We start from the raw sequence: 27,411 nt of genomic DNA, 5'->3' as shown, positions 1-27,411 counted from the left end.
CCCATTAAACATTTTTTGCATCCAATTATTAATAAGTTAAATAAATAATCTTCAGATTAGCTGTGATTACTGCTGTTCGGTCCAGCAGGAAGACCTGATCAAGATGTTCACTAAAGGAATGCTGTTATTGATTATTAGGCAATAAAATATTTGGGAAAACAAATAGAATTATTTGTATAAAAAGTGTTTAATTCAAAAATCTGCAAAATATGCCATTTTAAAAAATCAGATTGATTAATCATCAGAATAATGGTTAGCTGCAGCCCTATAAAGATGGCCTCTCTGGCTGAAGGTGGGTGTCGCCGTGCGTCTCCACGGTGACACCAGGTGAAGCACTTTCAGGCTCCATAACTTGGCCCTTGATCACTGTAATCAAACCCCGGCAGCAGCAGCCTGAAGCTCCGGTAATTACGGACCGCTCTCTGAAAACACACAGCGTCCACACACACCAGCGTGCACTCTGCTGGGCGTCCGGCACAGACCGAGCTTCGGTGAGACACACTAATGAGTCCGACGAGACGGAGCGGAGGGGTGGGGGGTAAAACGCCTCGGAGACCCGGCCCAGGCAGGAGGTGGGGGGCAGAAAGCAGCGATACAGACGGATGAAACGAGAACAAACCGGTGGGATCGGTGGCGGAGACGCTGGGTGATGGGTTGCCAGGGACAGAGTGGTGCGGTTGCCAGCTGTAACCATGGTAACAGCTTCCCGTGGTGTGTGAGTTTTAGGCTGGGGCTGTGAGGTGCTAAGTGCACGGAGGGGGAAGCAGAGTGCTGCGTGTTTTCTGGGCCGTATGTAAGATCGCTTTCTAAAACCGTAACGTATCTGGCTTTTACTCCAGCTCAGAAACGTTTCAGTGGCCTTGATGAGCGGCAGCTCCAGGCCAAGTGGCGGTCTGCATCTAGAGCCGCCCGGAGCCGGGCTGCAGGCCCAACCAAGACCTCAAAACGAGAGCAGCCTCCAGCCAATCAGGGCTCAGCAGGAACCACCCGGCATGGCGAAGGAAACTCAGTAAGTCAGAATGTTTCTGAAACGTTCTGTTGAAACCTTTCGGTTTAAACAGAAAGCTATTGTAGGAGTCCAGACTATAGGGGGCGCTGCAGTTAACCCCTTAACCTCTGCACCTCTTTCTGAGAGTCGGTGGAAAACAACTCAAAATAAAGGCAGGACTGTACAGAATACACCTGAGGTCTGAGAGTCATTCATGTTACAGACCAAGATGGCTGACAGCGAAGTATGTACTTTGTTACATCAATATACCTTTAAAATCCTATAGTTACAATCCAAAATACCTTCAGTACAGGTTCTGATCATTTACTGGACCAAAATGTAAGCAAACCACTAAAGAGATTCTGGTAATTCTTCTAAATGAACCATTTGGGATCCAAATGAAATTCCTCAACTTTTTTCTTTGAGTTTATTTTTCCACGTATCCAACCATTGATCCAAATACCGTAATTCCAGTTAATTAATGTTTTAGCAACAAAAGAGTCAAACCCTCCTCCCTGGTTTCTGGAGGTCAGAGCGTTCAGTTCTCCTGTCAAAGCCACCATCATTCATGGATGATATTTATGATTATAAAACAGGAAAGTTTAGACTGAATTTATGTTTGTGCTTCATGAAATGAGCCTCGTTTTTCCTGCTGGTTCAGTCAGTTTTGCACAAACACAAGTGATGCTGATGCTGTAGGAAAGGGCAGGTTTTGGGTTTTAATCTGGAAGTGTGTCGTCACTGTGTGTGTGCCTGAGACTGAACATCCAGACAGAAATATTCTTTACATCAATGCATCACCAAATGTTAAAAACGCCTTTTCTAAATGTTTTTTATGAAATAAATGGACAAACTTTGAAAATAAACAATTAAATGTACAGGAAAATAAATCTATGTGCCACAATGGTCCAGTCAAAGTCCAGACACAAATCCAATGAAGAATGTGAAGCAAGACGTTTGTAGTGAGGCTGAGCTGAGATGTTTGGGTCAGAACACAGGGTCACAGGCTGCATGCTAACACAGCACAGCTCCATGCGGAGGGAGGGAGAAGCTGCGAAGACGTCAGCGACACTCAGCCGAACGCGGAGAGAAGAAGTTATTTCTGCCCAGCTAACACAACCCGGGTGTGTGGGCGATGCAGCGCCTGCAGCCATGCTTCTCTCTGCTGGAATGTGGATTTATGAACGGGGTTATGGATGGCTCGCAATTTATGCAAACAGCAGAAAAATAACCGCCTAGTTTATTATTTATAGTCCGAGCATAATTCTTTCTTTATGTTTAATACTATAGCCTGATTTGGTTTAATTAAAATACGAATTTATGGTCCAAACAATCCAGAGGATTATCAGAATATTCTCCTGTTGGACCAGAAACCTGCAGAATCTGAGCTGAGCTGCTTCCAGCTGCTGAAATGATTTTATTTATAAGCAAGCATTTAAAGATTCACAGTGAAATATTTATAAAGAGTTCCTTTGTGTTTAATGTCTCTGCTCCAGATAAAGTATAGTCAGCTCTGCTGCATAAAACAATGTGCAGTAATGATGTTTACCTGCAGATCAGAGCAGTTTCTCATGCTTAGGTTTATTTTTTTAAATATTTCCATCAAATAAAGTGAAAAATGAGAGAAAATGGCGGCGGTAGAAGCTCTCCAGTTGTTCCCATCCCCGTTTTCTTTGCCAGGATGTAATCTGGGCCGATTCATCAGAGAGCAGTAATGAGGTCTAATGCTAGGACCCGCTGCTTGCTAATGACACCTGGGCCGACCCGGCTCCACGCTGGCCTGTCGGAGCCGTGGACCCCTGCTGGGCGGCGGGCAGCTGGGACCCGACCTCTGACCCCCAGGGAGACAGACCCTTACATCACAGCAGCAGGACAAGCCGCTGGAACGGGTCTAACGCTACGATGCTGAAGGAAAGTCATGCTACTCATCTGCTAAACAAACAGAGAGAAGAGTGCCTATAGATAATCTAGAATCATTACAAAGATTCTAGATTAAATTATCCCCAGGCTGGAACCCTTTGTATTGTGTTTCTGGTACGCCTGTATTTCTGACGCACAAGCCACATCCGCTAACAGCGATGGATGACTAATTCACTTCTCTGGTCCCACTGAGGTTTAATTTCTGATTCAAACCGATCTGATCTGGAAAACACTACGGTTGTGTTCCAGCTGTGTTAAGGAGCTAGCATATCACTGAAGGTATTCAAGCCTAGGATATCATCTGAATGCTAATCATGCTGCTAATGCTAACGTCAGCGTCCTCTGTCCACATTCCTAAAGAAGCTCCATGAATAATCAGAACGTCTCTTTGCTCCAATCTGATGGTTGAAGAACCAGAAGAACAGATTAAAATCTGTAAATATTTTTTGTTTAGCTCATTTGTCTGTTTATTCAATAATTTAGCAGCAAAAATGGTTTTTAATTGAAAATGTTGCTGATTTTATCAGTATAGTTTAATTAAAATGTGATTAATTACAGACCCTGAAATTAAGGTAACTAAAACAAGAACAGAGTCCCACTTTAATAGGGACTGCAGCACAGTTAGTCATGACAGGAAGTTAGAAAAGTGGCAGTTTATCACTCCCATTGCTTCAGAAGTGACAGGAGTTTTAAAGATCGAGGTTTTCCCCATGTGTCACTCTTCTTTGTGTAATTCAGTAAAAAATGATGAACTGACATCTGATTCAGTCTTTCTGCCACCCACTTTTGCTTCATTTTTCTACTTTTAAAGACAGTAGGTGGAGAAGGCTTGAGGAAATAAGGCGTTTTCTCTTTCTGGTTATCTTTGTCTGAGGCAGATTCAGACACTTTCCAGAGGAGAGGAAGTAGAGAAACAATGGAGGAAACATCTTGATAAACACGGGGTGTCACAGTTTGATGGCTGATCTCAGCAGCCCGTTTTACTCAGAATTTAATTCAGCTGTGATAATTTTAGGAGGATGGAAGTGACACTTCAAATAATGCAATAATAGACCCCCTGCTGCTGCTCCACATGGAATCTGAAGTGCATTCTTCACGCAGTTCAGATGGAAGATTGAGGTGATTGCTGTTCCCATATAGGGTCCATTTTTTTCCTTCCAGGAATTCAGTCAGATTTGGTTTTCTAAGACAAATTTACAGATCTGAGCTGGACGTTGCTGGCTACACACACACACTTTCACACACACCAATCTGCCAGCTCTTTCCACATTAAACAAGCCGATGCAGAAAGGAGAGGGAGGACGGAGACAATGCAAGGAGAAGCAGCCAGAAATGAGGAGAGCTGGCAAAACAGGAAGGATCACACCAGAGCGGCGGAGAATGACAGACAGAGACGGAGAGAAAGACGGAGAAACAGAGAGAGACGGAAACAATGAGGAGAGAGACAAAGCAGGTGGCCTGGGTAATTGCCTGGGGAATATAATGAATGAGCCTCAGTGTGTCTGACGGAATAGGAAATCGTCTCTATCTTCTCATTCCGCTCGCTCTCTCTCTCCTCCTCGCTCTCATTATCTCTCGCCCTCGCTCGCCCCCGGCCCCCTCTCCTCTTATCCATCTCCTCTGCTCCCTTTTAAACATATCTGCTAACCCAATCTCTCTTGCTTGGCGTTTGCCAGCATCCTTTCTCTCTCCACTGCAGAGCTTTTAACACCTTTTCTTTCCTCTCAACTTGACTCCCTGCTAATTTCTGTTCCCACCTCTGCTACCCCACCCACCCACACCCCTCAGCCTGGACAGCTGCACCTTTCATGACGACACATTTCTGCAGGACGGAGCTGGATTTCAATCGGCTGTTGGACACAGACAGAAGCGGCGCTGCAGACCTGATACTACAGATAAAATCCATCCAGGAAACATTTGTCTTTAAAGTAAAGGTAATATATATATGTGTGTGTATTTTTATAACTAAAAACACATATATAGCCATGGCAACAAAGTTGCGGCGACCCCACAGGAACCTGGGAGAGGAGCTGAAGGAACCTGAAAGGTTCAACTTCATCTTATGGTCTTCATCCTAAAGAAAGTTCATCTGACTGCTCACTGTCAGCTGGGAGATGTTTGAGTTTCCTGCACAGCATCCCAGAGAGATCAAGATTTGGGCTTTGACTAGACCCAGGACTTTCCAGCTCTTTCTTCTCTACTGGTTTCTCTCAAAAAGATAAAATTAACATGGAATCGTTTGTTTTGTTTGTATCTGCATCTGTTATCTAGTAACAGAAGTGGGAAGAGTACCCAAAAATATACCCAAGTATAAGTAAAATGTAGCCATTTAAGAAATTGTTTGAGTATAAAAGTATTTGGTAAAAAGTCTACTGAAGTACTGAGTAACTGTCCAAATTATCGATCATTTAACATTTAAAACTTACATCATCAGATGGACCAAAATACAAAATTTAGCAGAAAGTTTAGTATTTTAGGGACCAAAATGACAATGATTTATATAAGTAACAGAAAAATTATTTTTTTTTTCTTTTTGTAAAAGAAAATGTTTACAAACCAGTTTTTTCAATAAAAAACTTATGAAACTTTAACAAAAACTTTGTGTCTGTGTCACACACCTGCCTGGTGAATGTTTGGGTTCAACATGTTTGTTTTTCATTCAGTGGGAAGAAAATGCAAAAATTTTACTAAAGCAAGAGTAAAGATACTTCATAACAAAATTACTCAAGTAAAAGTGAAATGTACAGCGTACTAAAGGTTACTCAAGTAAATGTAATTGAGTAAATGTAACTAGTTACTACCCAACTCTGTCTAGTAATGATGGACTTCAGTATTCATAGAGGTTAAAGACCAGATCAGCCGTAAACAACTGCAGCCATTCAAACTTTAAGACTCCCTTTAAAAAGGCTTCTATCTGAAAAGGCAGTATTATGTTTTTCTGACAGAACAATAAAGTAATTATGTTACCTTCAGTGGTTTAAGAAATGTATAAAATATAACTTTAAAGAATATGAAATTGGGCCTCTGTCTCTTTAAGAAGCTCCTGCTCTTTCTGACAGGTGGGGATTCAGCCAATCAGTAATGAGATCCATCTGTCTCCACATTCAATAAACAACTATTTCAAATTAAAACTACTGAGATGTCTGTGATGAAACCAAAGTTTTCAGCGTCAGCATCAGTTTGTTTGAATGTTTGCTCCATTTCTGATGAATCAGAACCAAAACTTGGATCTTCTCTATAAACGACCAACCAAGCAGAATATCCAACACATTTTTGTGCCGTTGTTTTAAAGCAAACCTCCTGATGGGATCGGTCTTCAGGGGGATGTGAAGTAAAGCTTTCGGTTTCCTCTAGCCTCGCCGCGCTTTATTTAAGAGTAGAAACGGGTCGATTCAGCATCAAGATGAAGATGAAGACGAGGGACTTTTGGGAGGAAGGGGGACAGATAGCGTCACCTCTCCCATTCAGGTCCAGCCGACGGGACGCCTCAGCCGCCTAAAAGGAGGAAACAGGAAGTGAAAGAGGCCTTTCATCCTCCTGCCTCCTCTTCCTCGCCCCCTTCGCTTTCCACACAGGCAGATAAAAACATCCAATCATGGCGCGACAAGCGGCGAGGAAGAAAAGGTTCAATCACGTTCTTCTCCCCATTTCAAAGCCGGGAGTCACGTTGCTGGGTGGCAGGGGATCTGGAGTGCTGGGGAACACGCTGGGGCGCTGAGAGGAAACTTCATCCATTCTGCATCACAGGACAGCATTATGAAATACCAGCAGAGAGAAACGACGGTGCTCACAGAGGGATCGACCTGCGCTTCACAACAACCAAACCGCCACGATCACAACGACCGAACCGTCAATCACAACGACTGAACCGCCACGATCACAACAACCAAACCGCCACGATCACAACGACCGAACCGCCACGATCACAACGACCGAACCGTCAATCACAACGACCGAACCGTCAATCACAACGACCAAACCGTTAATCACAACAACCAAACCACCACGATCACAATGACTGATCCGCCGTTCACAGCGAACGAACCATTGATCAGAACTGATCCACCGATCACTGTAAAACAAACCAACTCAACAGGAGCAGCAGCCGCAAAACAAACCGAGCTGTAAAAACAAAATAGATTATTTCCTTTTTTAAATTTGCTTTTTTAAAACAAATCGTGCAGATGTAACCAGGCATTTTTGCATCAGTTTGGTGTGGAGTGCTGACTCATTTATGTATTTCTGCACAGATGTAAACCTCATTCTGAAGGAAATAACTTCCAATTTCTAGAAACATTTATAAGAACCATTAGAATTCAGAGTCCTAAACCTCTCTAAGTGCTAATGTTTTACATCTTCACAGATAAAAAATGAAAAAAGTGAGTGTCTCTGTGGATCAGTGAGGCGCTGAGGTGAAACAGCTGTTCATGAGCGTCATCCAGCAGACCGAGACCAGAACCTGCAGCTGCCAGACCAGCAGAGGTTGGCAGGCTGGCCGCCATCAGCTGACTGCGGCGGTGTGTGCAGCCCGACTCGTGGTCAGACTGGGAGCTGTGGGAGCTCGTTACTGTCTGTGCGTTTAACCAAGCTGCTGTTTAGGACGGCAGCCAGCGGTTCTGCCAGAGGACAGTCGGCCATTTGGACGCCTCTAGTTCTGCTTCTTTAGATACTACAAGCAGCTCCAGCTGTTTGTTTTGGCCGTTTGGGTTTGAAACATGCATGGGTTTTCACCCAGAAACAACTCTTTATAAATACATGCAGGTAAACAAGTGAAACGCTTGGTATTACTACATTTTGGCAAAATTTGGAATTACATTTGATTCCAGAGAGTCAGCCATGGCCCTCTGCCTCGGCTCCAGTTTTACCATTTCAGCTCAGATCTCATAAGTCGGCAGAATGAACATTTTCTCAATATTCATTCATGTTTCCAACCTCAAAAGACTCTTGTTGCTTTTACAGGTTAAAGAAGCAGCCTGGAGCTTTGGGTAAACCTAAAATCTGCATGTGAATGGCTCTGCAGTTGGGAGACGATGCCAAGATGGAAAAACATCAGCAATGAGCTTAGACAAGCATCCGTTGGTCTTTCTTCACAGTCAAAGATTTCTAAAAAAAAACCTTCCAACCTATGAGAAGTTCAGCATCCTGCAGAGAGGAAAATATTTCAGACATCACAGAATCCCAGGAGCGCCAGCTCACACTCCATAGGCCCCAGTTAGAAGGCTGAAGGTAAAAGGTCATGACCCTGCACCAGTCTGGCTGCCTGGAAAGGTTGAAGGAGAAAGCCTTTCCTCTCTAGAAATAAGATGGCCGTCAGACTGAAGTTAGCAGAGCTGCATCCTGATGGAGGATGAGACTTCTGGGACAGACGAGACCAGAGAGGACATGTTGGACCAAGATGGAGGAAACCAACCAGCTAGGCCTGTCGCGATAAACGGTAAATCAATTAATCGTACGATAAATTAAAACTATCAACGTCATTTTAATTATCGGCATTATCGTCTCTTCCGGCCTTTTTCTTTCTGTTGATGACACCGAATGAAAAAAGGCTCAACTCCGGTGCTCTCCACTGACCCTCCTTCCTCATTTCCTCAGTGTAAAGCCCAGCACAGACGACATGATCTTAGAGCTGTCGGCCGATTGTCGGCCCATTTTCAAAACCTGACAGACCACACATTAGCCGACAGAAATCCTAGGTATAACGGTTTGATCGGTTCGGTCCTGACGTGTGGTGTCCAACAATGGGCACAAAATAATGGCTACAAGTCCAGTGAACTAATTTTAAAACCAGGCATTAATCAATGCTTTACTACAATCTACCTGCAATGCATGTGGCTAGTGTCAGCGTAAAGTCCTGACTGAATGAAAATCATTATAACCTATTTACGTCACGTTAACGAAGAACAGCTGAAAAGTTACCGGGTTTATCAACTGCGGTAGCAATTTAGCTCCAACTCCTCCTCTTGTCATTTCTATATTCTTTGCATGTTGAATAAACATTAATGTTGTTTCCACATATCATCTCCAGGTTGCGCAGTGTCAGCTGTTTGGGATTCCCCTCCATAATTTCCCCTCAGAAAGCACGGAGGAAAAATCCGCGCTTTCTGATTGGCTACCTGTCACATTCAACAGGCTGCGTTAAGATCACAGTCTGGAAAAACCCTGATTTAGATCGGAGCGGCAACGAGGATCTACCATAACACACCACACAATCTTAGAAAGACCAATGTTTTAAGATTGTTGTAAGGGGAAAAATAGGAGCAAAAAATCATGTAATGTGAATTATTGCATCAGGTAGTCGATGTGCCCATCTTCTCTATTTAAATCTAATTATTACTGAAGGGCAACATAATATACAGACTTCACAATCTGCCCTCTTTTGGTTGAATGCAGTATTTATTTCCACTTTGGCTTTATGTTGTTTAGTTGTTTTTTTTCCCAAGTGCGTTTTTTGTTAATGGAGACTGAGAATCCATTTTATTTTTGTTTTTGGTTGTTTTGTTTATTTTGTTTATTATTTCCAGTGTTAAATATTCTTTTGAAAATAAAGTGTATCTATCTTTGGCAGGAAATCACATGCATTATTACGTCATTTCCATTAAATCAGTGTAAAAAGGTCTTCAAACAATATTATCGTTTATCGCAATAATTTTTGAGACAATTAATCGTTGAGCAAAATTTGCTATCGTCACAGGCCTACAACCAGCAGATTAGAAACTGTAATCACAAAGTGGAAATTCCAATTTTCCTGTTGACCCAGTTTCCAGTCCAATGCTAAGCAGAGGGTCTGAAGTTGTTTTCTCTTCTAAGTGGTCATAATGTTATGGCTGATTTCTTAAGCTCTATTTCCAGTCTAAATTACCAGTCCCAGTTGGAGCGTTCTCATGGTGGAGACACCCACTCTGTACTGGGAATATTTCTGATCTAAACTGGGTTCAAATGGAAACAATGACTATATATAGTGTTTATTTAATGAATGTATAGATTAAGCTTGGGAGGCTTAATCATCCAAGCTAAATGTACAGCATGAGCTGCTTCATGTTCATTTATCATTTTTATGAAACAAACCTCTAATTAACTTGTTAACTGCTGGAAGATTCCATCATGCATCATTTAGCGTTTTAACTGCATCATCAGCGCTCTCAGCCTGGTCGCTACACGCTTGTTTACATCAGTTTGCTTCTAAAACACCGGATGAAAAATGTTCCATTAATACCATCGTTTATAATCATCACTTAGAAAAAACAGACTGATGCTGCGCTCCACTGAAAGGTTTCACCGAAGCAGGAAGTCAGCTGAGAAAACCCTCTGAATGAAGATAATCCCCACACTTCATCAGCTTTGTGTCCAGCATGTGTGGGGTCTGCAGAGATGTTGGCTGTCCCTTCCCTAACTTCCCTAAAGCAAAATTATTTAGTTTCCTCTGTATGAAAAAGCAAAGATTTTTTCTAAAAGAATGTCACATCTGATTGAAACAATCCAATGTTTATTATGAAGTGAATAACTTATAGTTGCTAATGTGTAAAATGAAAAATATTTTAGACGTGGTAGCTCAAGAAATGTTAGAAACTTCCTAACGGAGAAAGTGAGTGAGTGTATTTTCATTCTTAGCTATATATTCCTAGGCAACAAAATTAAAGCGTTTATTTGATCATTTTCTCGTGTTTTTATTAAATCTCTGTGTGTTTGATCATTTCTGCTGGTTGGTGCATTATTTTAATTTTCTGGTTGTAATTGGGGGTTTTAATCCAAGCGAATGCAGAATTTGTCAGGAAATAATAAAGTTTAAGTCATGAGATGCAGGAGGAGCAGGAGAGTCAGAGGAGCGATGCCAGAACACGAACTGAACGAGTGTATGAGATTTAAATGCAAACATGACAAATTATTGTCTGTTCTCACAGATATGAGCTCAGATTAGTCTCACTGCACACTTTGATTTGTGACAGAGATATAACAACGCAATTATCAACATGTTCTCCAGAGTAGATTTTCATCTAAATCCGGATATTTTCCTTCCACTTCACAATATTTGCTCTATTTTCTCCGCTGACAGTTGATTTTATCTGAGCTTAACACTGTAAACCTGAATAAAACTATTGTTGGGTTAGAGAAACCAAACAAACCAAACTAGAAGTGAGCTAGTTTGGTCAAGTTGCACATGATTTCACCAGGGCAGCCATGATTGAAAAGCGATGCCTCCCTGGGAAAATGCAAACGCTCATGCCTTCGTTTACCAGCTCCAGATGGAGAGCTCACCTGTCCGGCCACCCTCTGATTCTCCTTTAATCATCTGAAAGGAAAAGCTGGAGTTGCACTGCATTTCTGTACCAACATGCCCCGCTGCGTCCGTCATCCTCTGCTGTCAGAGACAGACGAGGCGGGTCAGTTGTTGTTGGCTGCTCTGTTTACATCCATAAATAAGAGTTTTAGTTAAGTGAATCTTTAAAAACAACCTTATTAACCTTTGAGCCCTGCTGCTACCAGCCCAGACCTGGAAGATCCAATCTGCTGCTGGTGAGACTCGTCTGAAGAAACGCTGCTGGTGTCCAGCAGGAGCAGCAGGATGCTAACGCGCTCACGAATTACATTAGAGGAGGAAGAAAGAACGTCTGATTTCAACATGTTACAGCACAAAGCGCAGGCCGTCCGAGGAGCAGGGGAATGAAAATGAAAATATTGCTCTCTACTGTCACCACATGCTTACACAGGAAAAAAAAACATAACCGAGTTAGTCTAAAAGAATACGTTTTTCTATATAAACTGATTGTTTGGACAGAACTGAGGTGATTTATTGTGACTAGATAAATTAAAACTGCCAAACACTGAATTGACTCATTTTAGAGGTCTGCCTGCACTAATGTCTGGTTCACAGCATTTAAACTTCTCTGTGGATTTTAAAAACCTGAGACCTGATGGAGGCAGCAGGTTTTATTCGTACATGTGTGGTGATCAAACACAGCCAACACAAACCACACACAAACAAACTCACCAACATTTAGATGCCACATGAGAAATCTTACAGAACCTCTCTTGACCAAACTTGTGTTCAGATTAAACCAACATGGCCGCCTGGGAAGAAGAAATGACGATAGTTCCTGGACAATATTTAAAAGAGAAAAACATCTCCAACGTTCACCAGCCCTCCCGGTCCAACGCGCCGTAGTTTTTTCTGGGTTTGGGATTCCTCTCCACGTTTCCTTCACCTCGCTTTCTGCTTGGCTAAACATTGCTGCAGTCAGACTCGTTTGTCGCGATTCCAGTCGTTTTCTCAGTACTGTGGCCTGATATTGCACTTTTACAATGTTGAAGGTTTTTGAAGGCATTTGTAATTTTTGCTACTAACATGCAAATAAAAATATGAGAAACATTTTGTTTTTGACATAAATCCTCCACAGATGATCAGAGAGTGTTGTGTTTGAACATCTTTAGTCCATCAGGGACATTTTATAGAAAGTTACATTTATGTGAAAGATAAAATCTGATGTGTTTTGTTTACTATGATAAACTTGATTATGAATATTGCAAACATTCTCTAAATGCCTCTGATTCAGTTGCTGTAGCTGCATTGTTGTTAACGAAGGCAGGGAGAAAACATGATCTGCTTGTGCCGACAGTGATAAAGGAGAGCTGTGCTGCAGTAAATTGGTGGAGTTCTGCTTTAAAAGTCTGCAATGGATTCACTTGACTTGATTTTCACATGTGGTTTTGCAGCAGGGGTCATATTTAAATCAGCACCCTGAGTGGATGTGTTTCAGCAGCGTTTTTCATTCTGTTTGATGGAACAGATGCGTTTCAGTTGTTCTAGATGAAGCTGTGAGCACAGGCGGCCTGACAGCCCACATCTTCCTTTGACTTTACATGAGAAAAGGAAGCCTGGAGAATCCTTTCTACTGTTTGGAACAGGAATATATTCTCCTGATAATTCCTCATTTTGCCCTCAGATTTACATAAATGAAAGCAAATCTGAAATATGTTGTTGCAGAAATAATTTTAAAAGCTTTCCGGGAAAGATTATTTTCATCTTTGTTTATAACTGAAGCTCATCTAAATTCCTTGTTGTTCACATTTCTGTTTGTCAAAAAGGCCCAACAGTAGCAGCGCTTCCACTGACCATGTGATTACGCAATGACATTTTAAAAATTAATCTGCATGATAGAAACGCGCCAATTTCAAAACCTCTTGTTTTTCTGAGGTTTTGGAGGCAGATGCATCAAAGCCAGAACCTCCAGATTCATTAACCTCTGATTTACACTGCATGCAGCTCCGCTGGGGCCTGCAGCAGAAGTGCAATACAGCGAGTGATAAAAGGATCAGTGGAGTTGAACAGTAGCTCACAACTTCCAAAATTTACTTTCTCCATTGGATTCTACGCTTTCTAATGACATCAAACACAAAAATAATTTAAACAAACGGAGACATGGCCGTTTGAACGATGGCATTCTGCAAACTAGATGACACAGAAGAACCAGGAAGTGTTGAAGGTTGTTCATTTACATCACTTTGCATTAACCCCACCCAGCATCGACTCAACAGGTGTGACTGGAAAGGAGTGAAGACAAAAAGGAGTTTTATGTTGTCAGAAATTACTTTGAGAAGTTTTCAGCTTGTCTTGTGTGTCTGATCCTTAAATACAACATGTTAGACAATGTTTTCCATATCTGGTTAACCTGTGACCATAAAACTTAATGAACTTGAATCATAGGTCTGAACACTTAAAAAATGTTTTGATTTTAGGTGTGACAGTCACTAGAAGTCTCCATTTAAAACTAATATTTTTAAATTTGTGAAAGTTTACTTAATAATTGAACTTTTGACACTTATCTTGTTAAAAACCAGGTAAAAGGAGTGACGCTCTCTTTATCTACACCTTTTATTACCTGGCTGTAGGGTGTGTGTGTGTGTGTGTGTGTGCGCGTGTGCATAATAAACATACAGCTGATAAGTGTGTGTAGGTGGAGTCGGTGAGGCAGAGAGCGGTTAATCAAATGCCTCCCTGTGGCTTCTCTTATTAAAATATTTTAATAACTCTTCTTAAAAGCTGCACTCCTTCACTGCTGGCTGATCAGAGCACCTCCTGCTGGCAGAAGGTGGTTCAGGTCAAAATATGGGCATAAAAACTCTGATTTTGTCGACTCCTACTCTCCAGGTAATGAAAGTGTTGGACTGATGCCGTTTCTTTAAAAGCTTGGTGGCTGGCTGCTCAGACGGAGCGCTGTCGCTTCAGGGGAACAAAATAACACAATCTTACAATTTAATCTGATTCAAAGAAAACAGCCCAGCAATAAGTTGGTTTTTTGACAGAAAAAGCTCAGAAACTCAAGCTGAGGCAGTTTGCTTTCATTTGGTTTGGAGCCTGGCCCCAGCAGCGAGTTTCCTCACAGAGGGAGGAAGAAACCAAACGGAGACGCTTTCTGAGCCGGCCATGTCGGATTCATGCATCTACAACACTTTGTTCCTCCAGTCCTGCAGGGACTTTATGTCTGCTTGGAGGAAAAACACAAACTGTATTTGTGGGAAGTAATGATAATAAAGCTCTTCATTTCACTTAATTTCACTAAAATAGTTTTACTCATGCTTTGTTTAACTTCTGCACTGGATGATCAGTTTACATTAAATTCATCCCAATATCAGTCAAGCAGAAGGGAGAAATTTTCATCAATCGTTGGCAGTGTAGATGCAAATTCAGTTGCATTTAAAGGCATATATCCATTTATTGAGTTGATTATTTATTCCTAACTATGGCAGAATTTGTCACATAAAACCCTAAGAAAAATATTCTGGATTTTACAGGACAAATGTGAAAATATGAAGGGGTAATTTACATGCTAACCAGTTTGGATTAGTTAGTTCCTATTTTTGAAATACACTCAGATATGAGCCACATGGGATCAATAAGAAATGTCAATCATCTGAAGAAATAAACTTAAAATCTAAAACAATCTAATCTGGGTGATTTTTATTCTTTATAGCGTTACATTAGAATATTCTGTTGGTTAAACATCGTCTTGTTTCATGGCTGCAGCGTTTCAGCCTGATTGTTTCAGGGTTGTGGATTCTTTAAGGACTTAACTTAGACTTAGACTTAGACTGACTTTATTATCATTCTGCATGCACAGGGTGTATACAGAACAAATTTCGTTGCATACGGCTCAGGACAATGTTTTGAGGTTCCAATGTTGTGAGGTTACTCCAGAATAAAATAAAATACAGTATAAAATATGAATATAAGTATAAATATAAAATATAAAGTGCAGGAATGACAGTAAAATAGAAGTTATTTAGCTCTGTACATGTGTAAGGTATAAAGTGGAGACCAGTTTTTGAGTGCAGTCCAGTTAAGAGTTCAGCAGTCTGATGGCAAGTGGGAAAAAGCTGTTTCAGAACCTGGTGGACCTGCACCGGATGCTGCAGAACCTGTTTCCAGAGGGCAGCAGGGAGAACAGTCCATGGTGGGGGTGTGAGGGGTCACTGATGATGTTTCGGCCTCGGGACACGCAGCGCTGGGATGAAGTGTCCTGAATGGAGGGAAGGGGGGCCCCGATGATCCTCTCTGCTGTCCGCACCACTCTCCTCACGTTCTTCCAGTCGGAGGCGCTGCAGCCTCCACATCACACAGAGGCAGCTGGTCAGAATGCTCTCTATGGTGCTTCTGTAGAACGTCTTGAGGATCGGCGGGGGCAGGTGTGCTCTTCTCATCCTCCGCAGGAAATACAAGCGTTTCTGTGCTTGTATTTCCTTAGCTTGAACATGTTGGTCTGTTTTAGACGTTACTGTATTATTTTGTTCTGGAGTCCAGATGGAAGAAAAGCCGACATGTCGGCCATATTTACACATTAGGAGCTGATTTGCAGTCGACCCTCCAGGATCTGCAAATGAAGACAACAAGGTGACAGGTTGGCCGGGGAGCGAGGAAGGAGGTCGAGATGGAGATCAGGTTTTTATAAATCTCATTTCTGCTGCTGATTTATCCGCTTGCCCCAGTCCCTGTCAGCCTCACACATGTGACCCGCACGGAGAAAGGCTAACTCATTAGTCTGTCTCATCACAGCGGGACGCTCTGCAAGCCGCACCGTTACACACACTGCCGTCCTGTCGACTCCTCGTCCATCTTTCTTCGCCAATTTCCCCCTCACCGCTCGCTCTCTCCAACCATAATGTCAGCTTTCCTAATTTTCATCCCCTTCTTCTTCCTCATTTGATTCCTGCTCTTATTCTCCGAGGCTGAGTGGTGGCCTCTCCATCCAGGATTTAATTAAAGCAGTTTAAATGGCCAGAGGTGATCCTCATCATGTCATCCTCCTCCCTGTCTCTTCCTCTGGAGGTTAATATCAGACTAATCCAGTCTTACCCCCCTAAGCCCTTCCTCAATAATGCATGGATCCTCTCTGGCCACCCAGTGTGGCTTCCTTCACCAGCAGCAGAGCTGGAAGAGCTCAACTCCAGACGCGCCTTTTTGTCCCCAACACAGATAAATCTACACTGCAGGTCGTCTGAAGCTGCACTTCACTGCAACTTCATTTGTGGCAAAACTATAAAACATAATCCACTGAGTTTGATAAAAACATTATTTACTCAAGAGTAGCAATACAAGAACTCACGTAAAAGTAAAAAGCACAGCACCGTAAAAATATTCCTAAAAAAGAAATGAGTGAATCAGAGAGAATTCACAGTAAACCATATTTTAAAATTGCTTCTGCTGTAAAATTAGCAAACTGCAAGATTCAGCTTCTATGCAAACAAATCTGGAACAAATGTCCAGAAAACTGCAAAACTGCTGAAACACTGAGTTCCTTTAAATGAAAGAGTTGCCTTTGATTAGCAGTAAATGGAGCATCGATCAACATATTTGATTTGTATTTGATGATTTTGACATCTGACAAAATGTAACGTTTGATTTAATTCACACTTGGTGACTGATGTGTCCAGGATGTAAAGCAGTTTGAACTGCCTTGTTACTGAAATGTGCAAATAAACTGAACTGCAAAAACACAAAATCTCTCCAAGTATTTGTCTCCATTGTCTGGTGGAAATATCTCAGCACACTTTAAACAAGCAAAACTAACTAGTAGCTTTTCAGCAAAAGATATAGGAGCTGGTTTTAGATCAATAATTTCTTAACATTGACTTAAAAAGTATTAATACTAGTTAAAATGTCTTTTTATAAGTGAAATAATCTTCCAGTGTAACTAAGACTTTTTAAAATCAATATTAAGGATTTATTGACCTAAACCCAAGCTCCTGTTTCTTGCTGAAAGTTTCTTATATGTTAGTTTTGTCTTATTTTACATGTACCAAGATATTTGCAACAGAAACTACATGAAAAAATACTTGGTAAAACTTTGTGTTTTTGCAGTGCAAGAAAGAAAATCAACTTAATTCAACGATAAATAAGAGGTTTATTTTGACCCCAGAGAGCAGATCCTGAGTCTGTTTACTGTTGAGCTGAGGAAACACAAAACTGTTTCCTGATGGAACCAGGAAGAAGCTGAAACTGAGAGAAAGAGTCTAAATGATCTGCAGTTGGTGAATGACTGTTCCTGGAGCCGGTTCTGTGAATGGGCGAGTCTGAGGACCAAAGGCAGACGTGGGGAACTATGTGTGATTAAATCAAGCAGATCTAACGACCTTTTCACCAGGCGCTGGTGAACGTGAGTGGGAGGAGAAGCAGGTAGTCTGAGGCTGCTAATGAAGACAGGAAAACACACGACAACTACCAATTAAAGTTGTCAGAGCCGCAGCGCTGCCAGAGTTTGGCACACGTCCTGCAGCGTAATTACACTCCGGTGGGCGTGTCGCCACACAAATTACCTCCTCACCATCGTCTTTCCACATATTTTATCGATTATGTGGGAATTTTTGGATGAAATACAAGAAGCAAAGAAATTCAAAGGAAGAAAGCAGAAAGCTCCAATTAAAAGCCATAACTGGAAGCAGATATTATCAAACAGGGAGCTGCAGATGGAGGGCCCGGGGCCTCATTAGGTCCCCTCTCTGTAACCTGGACCCGTCTCCTCTGAGAGTTAAAAAGACCAGCTAATAACCGCTTTATCCCCGGCCAGAAATGGCATTTCAGTTCTGCTCCCCGTAATTTATCACGGTTCAGATGATATCAAGCGATTAGCATTTTATCAGGCTGACCTTATCCTAATGAGAATCTCACATTTACATTAGGAAAACAGACAATTAGGGTTAGGCTCACACGCCTGCCTGATGGCACTTTAATAAAACAGAGAGAAACGTACAGACAAATGACTGTCGATGCATATTATTCTCACTTTATTGGAATTTCAGCATTCTGAAACTAATGAATGTTTTCATTTCATTTTTCCTCCAAATCATGCTGGAAGTGAATGGAAGAGGAAAAACTGAATAAAACATCAAGAAACTCAGACTATGAGGCGTTAATTTCAATTAAAGAAAAATTTAAAAAATTATGTTTAATTCTCACTGGGTAATGTAAATATGTGCAGTAAGTTTTTTTTAATTAAAAAAAACTTTGGTTAAACTTAGTAAAACATCTGTTGAGCATTTTGTCATCCTGAAAGTGAAAACACACCAGCGTTGCTATGACAACATGCTTACTCCAGAAAGTTTTATTTAGGTTCGTTACGCAACATTCAGAAAGCGTGGTGAGGATTTAATAGAGTTAAAGTTAAAATGTATAACTGCAATTCTACCTGACTCACTATTGGTTAATGTTTGAAGAGTAGCCAATCCAGGTGCAGCATTCATTTTCCTTTGCTCTGATTGGCTAAACCCCAAGATGGCAGATGAGACTGTAGCTGTTAGCTTCTGTAGTCCAGATAAAACAGTTTCCACTGGTGCATATTATGGTATATTTGGTGTCTGAACCATTACAATAGAAAGTTGTAGGTATTTTTAGAAGGAGTTTTCAAGCATTTGCAGATTTTAGAAATCCATGGACGGCTGCTGTCCTCTGTTAAAACTTTTCTCCAACATATTTGCATGATTTAGCAAAGGATGAATGTGGCTTAAACTATCTGGATTAACATTCAGTGGGTTGATGAAGACATTTCTAATTCCCACATTAAACTGGAAAATTAAATACATTTCTACAAATGTCTCCATCTAAACTTCATTCCCAGGACACCAAAAACTGTAACTGGACTCATTCTAGCCTTTTCAATTTCATTGGATGCACTTTAAAAAAAAAAAATTTCGGAAGAAATTTAGCCGGGGCCTGCCAAGGCGCGCCCGTGGGTTTGGGCCCGGCGTTGTCACGCCACAAATTGGCATCGACGCTAAAGAACGCCGCAACGTAATCAATAGCATGCGGAGAACCACAAGAACATTAAGTAAGGCGGACGTGCACCATTCAGTATGATTTAAAATTTTGTCAAGGCTTTTATTTTGGAAGTTTTGTTAAACTTCATTTCAAAGGGCCAAACTAATCCCATGCGTAATAGTCCTTGGGTTAAAATAGTTATATAATGCTCAAAACACAAGTAGTTGATGTAAAAATATTAAAGGCTTTTATTTTGAAATGTTTGTTAAGCTTCATTTCAAAGCGCCAAACTAATCCTATGTTTATCAGTGCTTTGGATGAAAAAGTCAAATAAAGCCAAAAAGAGCAATTACGTCATGTAAAAATATTCAAGGCTTTTATTTTGAAATTTCCAGTATGCTTCATTTCAAAGGGCCAAACTAATACCATGTGTAACAGTGCTTTGGATGAAAAAGTCAAATAAAGCCAAAAAGAGCAATTACATGATGTAAAAATATTCAAGGCTTTTATTTTGAAATTTTTGTTAAGCTTCATTTCAAAGGGCCAAAACCTAATCCCATGAATAACAGTCATTGGATAAAATCAGTTATATAATGCTGAAAACGCAAGTAGTTGATGTAAAAATATTAAAGGCTTTTATTTTGGAATTTTTGTTAAACTTCATTTCAAAGGGCCAAACTAATCCCATGTGTAATAGTCATTGGGTTAAATCAGTTATATAATGCTGAAAACGCAAGTAGTTGATGTAAAAATATTCAAGGCTTTTATTTTGAAATTTTCAGTATGCTTCATTTCAAAGGGCCAAACTAATACCATGTGTAACAGTGCTTTGGATGAAAAAGTCAAATAAAGCCAAAAAGAGCAATTACGTCATGTAAAAATATTCAAGGCTTTTATTTTGAAATTATTATTATGCTTCATTTTAAAGTTCCAAACTAATCCCATGTGTAACAGTTACTGAGTTAAATCAGTTATATAGAGTTCCGTTGCTATGGTAAATAATGGTCTCAGCAGGGTGTGAACTGTTAGTGACAGAGGGTGAGACAGAGAATACTCTCTTTGAGCCAACAAGTTTTACTGAAAAAAAGCATTGGAAACAAATCCTTCCCATTCGGGAACCGTAATAGATATTGGAAAAGCTTTTGAAGCGTATGAGAGGGCAATGTGTCTTCTGCGATAGTCCCGAGATTCATATCTGTACCTCACTCAGCACATTTACAGCGATGAGAGAAAGAAATGTTGTGCCCAGATCTGAAATTCTATTCAAATACATGGGAGAAAGCCTGAGACAGCCTCAGAAAATCCTGTCGCATGACTTTGCTCTGAAGCACCGTGACAGAAAACCGTACGGTCTAGATAAATTTTGAAAACATTTTACCGGAGCAGACAGGCGTATCAATGTCAGGACCGATTTTGATACCAATCGTGCGATATTTGTGGGCGTGATGGCGATTTGAAAATTATTTTGGGGTGAAAAAATCTCTTCATTTCTCACTCTAGCAGAGGGGCACTCAGGAAGATTCACACTCTAATTTTAGGAAAAATGAGAAACTTTGGGTCGCTTAGAGACAAATTGTGGACAAACTGTAATTGGTATCGACGAGCCGTCTTCACTTTCGAAGAGATCACAGACGTATCTACAAAATGAAATTTGAATGGCATTTCTACGTGAATTCGTGACGACACGGAAAATCCTCAAAAATAGGGTATTTCTAGGATTTTTCCCATTGACTTATAATGGGGGTTTTTTCATAGTTTTTTGCGAATTATGTCGCCATGTTAACCCCAAATCCCACCAAAAGTAATAGCTCCAATGGCGTGAATTTTCTGCACGTTTTGATACCTCATTTGTAGGTGTGCACGCAGCGGTATGAGCCGCATTAACGGTTACGGAAGAAAAATAAATAATTATAATAATAAAGAAACTTTTCTTGGGAGAATAGCAATAGGTTCCTGCCATTGCTTTGCATGGCAGGCCCCAATAATAATAACTAGAAAATTCCTGAAGAAATTTAACCGGGGCCTGCCAAAGTGTGCCCGTCGGTTTGGACCCAGCGTTCTGATGCTAGAAATTAGCATCGATGCTAAAGAAAGCTGCAAAGTAATCAATAGCATGTGGAGATTGACAAGAATGTTTACTAACATGGACTTGCACCATTCAGTATGATAAAGTAAGTGTATCAGCTAAAATTAGCAGAAATGCTAATGCTAGCGTGATTGCTGTCAGTAGCATGTGGGACATCACTAGGATGTTTTCTATAATGGACTTACTCCATTCAGTAGACTAAACATGGCTAATAAGTCAAATAAATAGCTTATAGCTTATATAAGCTAAAATGCTAATGCTAATGAACTGCCTTGCTGCGTAAGGCAGTTCCCTGACCTGAGAGAAAAAGATAATGCAGAATAATATTATTGCACCGCCTGCGGCGGTGCACTAACCTCAGGGGCATGTTGAGGCTTTTATTTTGAAATTTTTGTTAAGCTTAATTTCAAAGGTCCAAACTAATCCCATGTCTAATAGTCATTGGGTTAAATCAGTTATTTATTGCTCAAAAGAGCAATTACCTAATGTAAGATTTCTCAAGGCTTTTATTTTGAAATTTTTGTTAAGCTTCATTTCAAAGTGCCAAACTAATCCCATGTGTAACAATTGCTGGGTTAAATCAGTTATATAATGCTCAAAAGAGCAATTATCTGATGTAAAAATTGTCAAGGCTTTTATTTTGAAATTTTTGTTAAGCTTAATTTTAAATTGCCACACTAATCCCATGTGTAACAGTGCTTTGGATGAAAAAGTCACATAAAGCCAAAAAGAGCAATTATCTGATGTAAAAATATTCAAGGCTTTTATTTTGAAATTTTCAGTATGCTTCATTTCAAAGAGCTAAACTAATATCATGTGTAACAGTGCTTTGGATGAAAAAGTCAAATAAAGCCAAAAAGAGCAACTACATAATGTAAAAATATTCAAGGCTTTTATTTTGAAATTTTCAGTAAGCTTCATTTTAAATTGCCACACTAATCCCATGTGTAACAATGGTTGGATAAAATCAGTTATAAAAAGCCCAAAACACAAGTAGTTCTAAAGGCCAGCTCAGTCCTCCTCTGTAGTAACTGACAGTTCCTCCATGTTGTAGTTCTGACATTCAGCTCAGACCTCTTTTGTAGGCACTCAGTGTCCGCCATGTTGTAGTTCTAACCTTCAGTCATTGTAGTTCTAAAGAGCAGCTCAGAGAGGCAGACTAAATTCTATGTCTGTTTTGTGTCAGTTAGACTTTTGTTTTGAGTTAAATTTGGCTCGTTTTTTGTTAATTATGTCGCCACAGTTACTCGAAATGCCAACAAAAGTAATAGCTCCCCTCACGGGATTGAGCCTCACGTTTTGATATATATATTGTGAGGGGGCATGCAGCGGTACGAGCCGCATTAACGGTAGTAGGAAGCGGCAGTTATTTTGAGGTGTAGAACAATAGGTGCCTGCCATGCAATGCATAGGGATTACATCCCTATGCATTGCTATGGGCAGGCCCCAATAATAATAAAAGAAGATATTTTTGCCTTCACTGCTCAAAGAAAATCTCCCCCACCAGATCAATGTTTAGCTAATAATGTTTGCCAGCATTATTGGTCTGTATTGCAGGGGAACATGGACAGAGTGAGCAGGTTATTAAATCTTTAAAGCCGCAGGGTTCGCTTGAACTGAGCTGTACATGCAAACTGACAACTGCTGTCACCAAAAACCTCATATTATTATCCAAGTCAAATGGAAACCGTCTGGAAAAGTTATTTTAACGATTCTCCTACATTTATTACTTGCATATGAAGTTTAATGGAAACAGGATAAAGCAAGAATATGTTGAAATATCCATAAAAACACTTTCTGGTTTCTGTCGTTTCAGGAAAATGCTCTAGTTTCTGGAGCAGATTCTTAGTAAGGTTGAAATAATACAAAACTAACTTACAAATAACCATTCAGCAAAAAATAAGTGAGTAATTCCTTAATATTGATGAAAAACTACCAGCTCAATCAGCAGATACATATAAGTAAAACCAGATATGTTATAAATAAAATAATCTACCAATGAAACTAGTCATTTTTCATCAGTATAAAAGAATTACCGACTTAAAACAAGTTCCTATGTCTGAATGGTTAAGTCTTATTTCAAGTGTCAAAAGACAGAACTGGATTTTAATAGAAATTCTTAAACTGTTTAAAGGAACTAAACTAATCAAAGTTAAAACTGTAAAGACTGACACAACTCCTTTAAACTTCAAATACTAAAGTTTCCTAAAGCAAAACACAAAGTTGGATTCAGAAAAGTTTTTACTGCTTTTATTAACTTTTATTGACTGTTTTCAAACCAGAAAATAACCTGATGTGTTCATTGCCTGCAACTATCACCGTTTTGTTTCAGACTCTCTTGATGAAGTTACACGTTATGAAAGAAAAAAATACAGAAATTGGTTTATCAGTTTGGGAAGAAATTCAGCTTGAGGCTAAAAACACTGATGATGACATAAATCATGGAGATCGTAGTTTCTCTAAGAAAAAAGGCTAAATTGTAAACGTCTGAACACAAATAAAGTTGAATATCTACACCCGGCCACCTTATTAGGTACACCTGTCAACATGTTTCATACAAACAGCAACTGAGCCAATATGGCCGCCAGTCGGCGCATTTAGACGTCTGGAGGTGGTGAAGATGTGTCGATGAAGATTAAACTGATTCAGGTTCAGGGAACTAATCAATAACGTCATGGCAATGCAACAAAGTCAAAGGCTCCTATAAATGCAATCACTAATGTTTCCTTCTCTTCCTGGTGCCGATGTTTAAGGCGCCAGGTGAACTTAAACGTAGCCGGGTCGTTGGAACCTGCTTTACTGCAGGAAGTCTCAGAACTTTATGGGTTCAGCTTGATATTTGGAAACAAACTCTAACTTGTCCCTTTATGATGTATGTGCTGCTGCTAATGGGTTGGACTCCCTAAATCTATTCTGGCTCCACCGCTTCCTGAAGGTCCTCTATAGCAGCGTTGACTCACATGAGAAATCTTTTCTCTGGATGTTTTTTATTTTTCAGACCGTTTTCTGTAAACCTGAGGATGGTTTTGGTTGAAGATCTCCTCAGACCAGCGGGTTCTTAAATACTTGGACCAGCCTGTTTGGAGCAGAAGAGGAAAAGTTGCTGTAAAAGCAGAGAGCTGGAGTATGTGGGTCAGAGTGGGACCGGGTGGGGAATGGAGGAAGGTGTGACAGACGATGAAAAGCTTTCAGCTGCTGATTTTGCATGTGTGTGTATTAGACAGACAGACGGTGAATAAAGACGGGACGGCGAGTCAAGATGAAAGCGCAGCGTTTCCACAGTGTCATAATGGTGACCAATGAATTTCCCCGATGGAAATCAGCAGCTTGCGTGTCTTTGAAGTCCACTTCAGCGGGGAGTCAGTCGCTGTTCAGACCTGGAACCATTCCTGGTCTGTGGGAGCGGCTTACTGGTTATAGTGGTCAGAGGCTGCAGGTTTAAAACGGGCAGCAGAGGAATGATCCGGTTCGTCGTTTATCCTCAGTTCTACTGATGTAAACACCCCAGAACCCAAACAAAGGATTCCAGTCTTGATTCATGTTTAGAGCTCTGTAACTTTTATTCCTGCATTTTCTTTGGCTTTTATAATCACAGAAAACAAGGAAACCTTTGAGGTTAAATGGCCATCTGTTGGATTTCTAGCCATTGTACCAAAAATCATGCTGGCTTCTGCTCAACCTCATTTACACTTCGTCTTCCAGATTGTTGTTAGAATCTGATTTAAGTCCATCTGTAGAAATTCAGAGTAAATCAGAAAATGGACATGAAATAAAAAGTCATTTTCCTTTTTGAAGAGAGGAGAGTTTGGCATCGGCGTGTCTATTTATTTCAAGCTTTAACTATTTTTATTTTGTCACATGCAGTGTTGCCAGATCCAGCGTCAGAAATAAGCAACCAGGTCTAAAAAACCAAACATCCTGAAGCAGATTGTTATTTCTGAGAACTAGAATATAACAGAAAACATGGTTAACCTGGTGATAAGAAACTATGAATGTTTTCCATCTGTCTCAATGTTTCACAAAATTTATGATTTTAATTACATTAGAAATCAGAAGCTATGGTTTTTAACCCCTAAATTGTTCCTTGTAAATTAACTAGAGCTGATATTTTAAGCCATTAATTTTGGTTATTTACACAATAAACTGTATAATATGTTTGCTTTAAATCATTCTTAAGTAAAGAGATTTTAGTCTGATCACTTCTGCATAACAAAGGTAAAACCAACCAACCAAATGTGCTGGAGCTCAGCCTGGGTTGCTAGGTGATGAGCTGGAGCTCAGCCTGGGTTGCTAGGTGACGGGCTGGAGCTCAGCCTGGGTTGCTAGGTGACGGGCAGTTCCTGAGATTTGTGACTTTAGGAGGTTTGTACACCTCATTTTACAGAAACCAATAAACAGCTGTGTGTTTTTAGTTTATGTGCTTGTTGTTTTTTTAGAAGCAGTAGAAAACAAGTAGAAGTATAAAAGTGTTTGAAATCAGTGAATATTTAATAATCCTGTACATTTATCGTTACTTTAATTTGAACCTCAGAACATAAGCATAAAAAATATTTTAATTTTTTATGCTTATAAAAAATTATATCAAAGCCTTTTTCCTGGTAAAAAAGGCCTTGATGTTAGAATTTCTCTTCTTATAAATATCTGAAGAGAGACTGAGTTTGAGATGGAAAAAACCTAAAGATCTGATTTGGACTTTGAAAATTTGCCATTTTATCATTTGCTTTACATTCAGCAGATTATCTTGATCTTTCATGTCGGCTTGAAGCAAAACAACCAGAACCCTGCCAACTCCAGAGCCCAGGTCACACCGGGGTCACCAGACGGGTCAAAGACATCCAGCTGATCCAGTTCAATCAATATGAAGCCCAAAGCCAACAGAAAGCCAGTTACCAGCAGAACCCGAACGGTGGAAACACTCAGCTGGATGTTGTGATCCCATCAGGGTCAAAGGTGAAAAGTGAAAAATCAGAAACAGAACCATCAATAACATCTAGTAAACTCTTCTTTTTTTCTTTCAGACAACTTTACAGAGTTAGTGTTGCTGGCCGTGAATTCCTGGGGGCCCGGTGGGGTCCCGTGAGGCCCAGTGGGGCCTCACACACCTGAGGTACTCAGGATAAACACGGCCAATCAAAAGCGGATGTTCAGGTAATGAAGACTGCGGCTCTAAGAGGCAGCACGCCTTCAGAAGCCTCCATGAAGCTGAGCACTTCAGACCCGCTCTCCCATCTTCCACAGCTTGCTGGATTACCGGCCTAGTCTCTATGGTAACCTCGCCCCACTCGAAAACACCGCCACACACACATAATGAAGACTTTACTTCCCTCAGTACAGAAATGAAACAGGATAATTTAAGTGCTACTTGTGATTTCCTGGTTTTTCGACATCCCTTCGCCTCCTGGATGAGGTTCTGGAGTCGTCAGCTCTGCTGGGCGACAACAGGCCCGATAAATCCCGCTCCTCAGGGCTAATGCCTGAGCAGTCAGCGCGCTCAGCCACACGGCTTTAACATGTTCACAGGGTGTTTAAGAAATAACCGACTGACAGTCAGAGTCAGCTGGAGTGTGGCGCTGCAGCCAGAATCTGCAGGCTCAACTAAAGGCATACCTCTCTGTCTGCTCCTCATTCAGCCGATAACCTTCAGCTGAAGGCTGACGATCGGTCCAACAGGAAGCAAAGCTCTTTGGAGAGGAACCAGAACCGCCCACACAATCTGAGGACAAAAAGGACACACTCAATAACAGACCTATGGTCTAGGTGAGAAATGATGCACTGAAACTAAACACAGAGAAAAGGTCAGTCTGAAAAATATAGGATCTAAAAGACAGAAACACACAAAAACTACATGAAATGTTAAAACAAAGACCATCGTAGTCGGACCATTTTTGTCGGACTCTGATTTTCCAGAGTCAAGTTTTCTAACCGAGGATTTAACCAGATAACCAGGAGACCCAAAGATCTGATTCATCTTTACACTTCTGTTTCTAGTGCAAAGATTACTTCAGGTTTTTTTTTCTTAACTCAGCTGAAGATAACTTTCAGTCAATCCAGACAAATCAGTAAAAGTTTGGAAGAAAAGAGATAAATAACTGTATGTTATCACTGCAACAAAAACAGAAAATATCCTTAAAAGACGACAGAACTGGAAAAACAGTCAGCAGGTAGGAAAACAAC

General features: G+C 40.6%; 1 protein-coding gene across 1 annotated transcript in view; it reads right to left on the bottom strand.

The window, feature by feature from the left end:
* celf2 (cugbp, Elav-like family member 2) overlaps window positions 1–26,911 on the bottom strand; it is a 285,915-nt gene extending 259,004 nt beyond the window's left edge. Inside the window, exon 1 of the mRNA XM_028044204.1 lies at window positions 26,845–26,911. The gene's annotated coding sequence lies outside the window, so the exon portion shown is untranslated. The remainder of the gene's footprint in view (window positions 1–26,844) is intronic.
* Window positions 26,912–27,411: the final 500 nt, after the last annotated feature.

Source organism: Xiphophorus couchianus, chromosome 17 (assembly GCF_001444195.1).
Source record: "Xiphophorus couchianus chromosome 17, X_couchianus-1.0, whole genome shotgun sequence".
Classification (NCBI taxonomy): Eukaryota; Metazoa; Chordata; class Actinopteri; order Cyprinodontiformes; family Poeciliidae; genus Xiphophorus; species Xiphophorus couchianus.
This window is presented reverse-complemented; position numbering and strand designations above follow the sequence as displayed.